The 4706-nt window shown below is 25.8% G+C and overlaps 1 long non-coding RNA gene across 1 annotated transcript; it reads left to right on the top strand.

Moving 5' to 3' along the window:
* The first annotated feature begins 838 nt into the window (after window positions 1–838).
* On the top strand, window positions 839–2995 carry LOC127098212 (uncharacterized). The gene is made up of 4 exons (XR_007793310.1): window positions 839–989; window positions 2064–2121; window positions 2552–2638; window positions 2787–2995. It is a non-coding gene; the product is annotated as an uncharacterized LOC127098212 (long non-coding RNA).
* Window positions 2996–4706: the final 1711 nt, after the last annotated feature.

Raw genomic sequence — 4706 nt, 5'->3', positions numbered from 1 at the left:
ACAGTGTAAAGATTTTTTACACTGTCAATTAATCACAACCATTGATTTATTTAAAGAGATTAATTGAAATATATTGACAGTGTAAAAGGATTTTACACTGTCAGTTAATCATAAACGTCGGATATTAAAAGAAGTTTGACTTTTATTTTAAAAATCTATAAAGTAATACAAATGGATGGTGGTGATGAATCGACGGTATAAAACTTTTTACACCGACAGTGTATAGTAATTAATCTCTAATTTAAAATGTTTGACTTTTATTTTAACCATTTTAAAAGTAATACAAACGGATGATTGTGATGTATTGACAGTGTAAAATTTTTTACACTGACAGTGCATAACAATTAATCTCATTTTTAAAATATTTTTACAACTATTTAGATGCCATAATTTAATTGAATATATGTATAAAAGTATTTTACCCCATTAATATATAATTATTAATCTTATCTAAAAATAAAGATTATTATTAAAATATTTAATATCGTTACTTTCTATAAGTAATATTAACATATTTAGATTATTATTATATTGCTATTATTATTGTTGTAATTGCAATAAAATAAATATAAGAAAATGATAATAATAATAATAATAATAATAATAATAATAATAATAATAATAAATAATATATCTATTCTATATTAAATAGTTTTTTTAATAAAAAAATTGCATAAATTAAATTTAATAACCTATTAGTACTTTTTAAATAGGTAGAGTTTAATCAAATTATAATTTTATGTTTGAATTCTACTGGAGTGAAGTTTTTGTAAATTATAGATATTTATATATTATTGATATTAACTTCAGTAAAATAAAGTAAAAATTATTCGTTAATACCATTTTTAAGAGAAAGAAAAAAGTCTTCGTATTGTTACTGAGAAATCTAACATCTCCTTCCCTTTGCTCCGTCTTGTCCTCGTTGGCCGCTGCTCACCGTCTGCCGCTCGTCGTCCAGAACTACCGTATGCAACTTAGTCATGATTAAGGTTGGCTTTATCCTCTCTATCTCTTCTCTTTTCTAATATAAATTTAGGGTTTCTCAAAGTACTTAAACCCTTTCTTGCAAAACTTTCAGATTTGCTCAAATTTGTCCCTCCCTTTCTGTTCAATTGAAGTAACAGGGAAAGATACGAAGGTCGTTTGATCTCTAACAGAAAGAGATTATAGCTTGATTTAGGTTTCAATAGTTATTATAAAAAATTATGGATTTTATAATTATTTATATGAAAATTGGGTTTGAGAATAATGAGAAAAAGTGTTAGGGTCTCCTGTAAACGTGAGTATACTTGTTTATTGGAAATTTGTAAAGTTAAATTTTATAAAGATTACTTATCTATGTTTTTCTTGTTCCTATTTGGGAATGACTACTATGTATTGCATTCATTCCTGCCAAATGAGTTCTCATATATAATTGAGATTACCGGGACACCTAAAACATGGATTTCCTATCGAATTCAGAGAAAAAGTATCCAACTTCACTCATTGAAATGGATTACTACTAATTACTATTTATCATATCTGCTCATACCATGTATTCAAGCTTCATGCACTTGAATTTTATCCTTAATTTCAATTCAAATGTCCAGTAGCTTAATTAATGGAAGGGGACAATTGAAGTAATAAGTTCTCACAATTTGAAACAACTTTACACATTCTTTTTATAAGCATCTTTATATGCTTAATGGGGAGATTTCATATATTGTTTTCTTTATAATAACATGTTTATTATTAAATGAATCCTATGAAAACTACTTAACTTTGGAAATATCTGATACATTTGGTAAGGTTAGCAGTTCAACGACATTATTCTTTGGTGGTTTTATGCTTAATCGACTGTGTTCTAGCTTGTTTTTAGTGCTTCTAGACTGCTATTTTTTTCATTTTTGACAGCTGTGTTTTCTGTGATAAGCTTTGGCTGAAGGTTTGTTTCATTCCAAAAATTCATTGTGTCATGTTCATACCATTAAAATTGTATTTTCAAAGGTCATAAGACTATACATATTCTGGTTATTCATGGATGTTTAAACTCTTGGTTGATTTTACTTTTGTATCTTTTGCAGGCGTGGACTTGAGATTTGACATGCACTACTAATAAATATTTTCCAATTTTATGGACTCGTAAGTTTGTTTATTCTTTTATTTTTATTACATGTATGCATTTCCCTCATGTTTGCTATTAGTGGAACTGTTTTTCTTTTGCAAATTTATTCTTGAAATTCATGTTTAAGATGCTTAAATAATTAGAAGTTTAGTTGAAAATTGTGTAATAGAAAACCTGTGATCATAAAAGCCTTTTAATATTGTAGTATTTATTGTGTTGTTTGAGTTTGAATATATTTATATTGTACTTTTGTGGTATTTAAGTTGTGTGTTGTTTAAATATGAATATGAGAATGATCTTTTCAATGTGTGAACGATGATTAGCTATTGACAATTTGTCTTTTAAAAACCTATTTTTGTTTTAAAATGTATACTTTATTCTCTCTTAATGATTTAGGTTTTGAGTATCACTCGTCCATTAACTAACTTGTCATTTCTTTTCATGCAGCCAAGAATCTATGTTGTAAGAAGAATGCATGGAAGTCAATTTGTTCTCCTTAAGTAGGATTCCCACAATGCATTATTCTTAAAGAAGGTCAATTTGTTATCCCATAAAATAAAGTCCAAAACTGATTTATGTGTGGAATGAAATGGAAGAAATAAATAGTTTATAATTAATTTTTATTTATTGAAATAAATTTGATCATTTCCAATTTTGAAATAATTATTTTTTATGATTACAGGTTATAATCAAAGATGATCCACAAGATGATGAAAGTGGTGAAGATTTGAAATTACTGAAGACAACTATACTATGTTAATTTAAAAATTTATAGTACTTAAATTGATTTTTAACATGTGTTTTTACATAAAAGAGATTCTATTATGTTTCATATTATTAACTAATGTTTTCTATACATAATAGAGATTATATAACATTTCATATTACTAATTAGTATTTTTGAATAATACATTAGTTTTTATATAATAGAGTATATTAGAGTCTTCAATATAAATGTTTATGACAAATTTTATGTTATCAATACTTGAATAAATATTGAACATTGTTTAATTGAAAAAAAAAACTGAAGTTAAACTAGGACAAAAAGTTGTGGCTTTAAGATTAAGCAACGGTTTTAAAGGAGAGCCTAAATAATAAAATATGGTTTAATCTGTTTTTTGAGAACCGTAATCTAATTAATAGACAACAGTTATACAGCGTAGTTTAATCAAAATCACAGTATAAAACAAATTATAAAATCGCGGTCTATTTACATATTCAGGCGACACTTTTGCTTTTTCGTGGGCTAAAATAAAGAAACCGTAGTTTATAGAATAGGCAACGACCGTATATTTCACGTGCAGATAACCGTGGCCTAAAGACTCAGGCTACAGTTTTCATGCTTGTAGTGTGCTCGACGAGTCTTGAGGGGAACTCTTTTGTTTTGGCCAAAGGTCAAGGGATCCACTGCTTCACATCGGCCAAAGGACATTCACGGACACAATCTTTAATATCCACTCCCATTACGGTTATATCAAATCTTAAACTCACTTGTACTTGGAGTGCTAACCATGCAAATATCTCATCTAAATCGTCGTATATTTGATTAACAATGTCGATTCAAGATCAACACCAATCAACGATATTGATTCAAAATCATCACTCAGATGTCGCATCACAAAAACACCGGCGAAGCTTTGTTTCACTATAACTTTTGTGATTTCTTCCATTTCTGGTTCTGCAACGGAACAAATTTAAAAATCATTTTTAGAAAAAATCCAAACAAAAGGATCAACTATTTAGTTTAAAATTTTTAGGTTTTTGCATATAAATAAAAATATATGCATATAAATAAAAATATATAATAAAATGAAGAAAAAATATCACTATTATTAATTTTTTATAGTATAGAGGTTGAAGTCATACACCTGATATCCCTCTCCAACTACTAACTAATTTGTCAACACTCTTACTAATCTTAAGGTATTATCTATTAATGTCTTTTTTGTAATTAATTTTGTGGTTACAATCTTTTTCTTTCAATTCTTAACTAGTTTAACAACCGCACGGGTCCAATTTTTAAAGATGTAAATGTGTAATAAATGTGAATATAAATATTATTAATATATAAGATATGGTAATGGTTTAAATATATTTTTAATATCTATAAACATAAGACTTGTCTATTTTTATTTTTGTATCAAATCAATAATATTTTTTTTAATCATTAAAATTGTGAGTTTTACAAAACTGTGGAGTCGACAAACGACATGGTGACATGGTGATATATAAAATCCAATTACATTCTTTTATTTCAGTAAAATATATATTCTTTGCTTTGAGCAAAGTTTTCTATTGTTTTGTTTAATAATTATATATATATATATATATATATATATATATATATATATATATATATATATATATATATATATATATATATATATATATATATATATATATATATATATATATATATATATATATATGGCTATTAAACTACTAAAAAAATTAAAAAAACTTTGTTCAAAGTAAAAAAAAAACATATTTTACTGAAATAAAAGAATGTAATTGATTATTTGAAGTCTCAATTTAGTTCTTCTTTTTTTATCCCTTTTTACTTTTTAAGTGTACAAATTTCCTCAGTGATAATATGAGAATG

Source organism: Lathyrus oleraceus, chromosome 6 (genome assembly GCF_024323335.1).
Source record: "Lathyrus oleraceus cultivar Zhongwan6 chromosome 6, CAAS_Psat_ZW6_1.0, whole genome shotgun sequence".
Lineage (NCBI taxonomy): Eukaryota > Viridiplantae > Streptophyta > Magnoliopsida > Fabales > Fabaceae > Lathyrus > Lathyrus oleraceus.
Note: the sequence above shows the minus strand (reverse complement) of the source record. Positions and strands in the feature narration are given on the sequence as shown.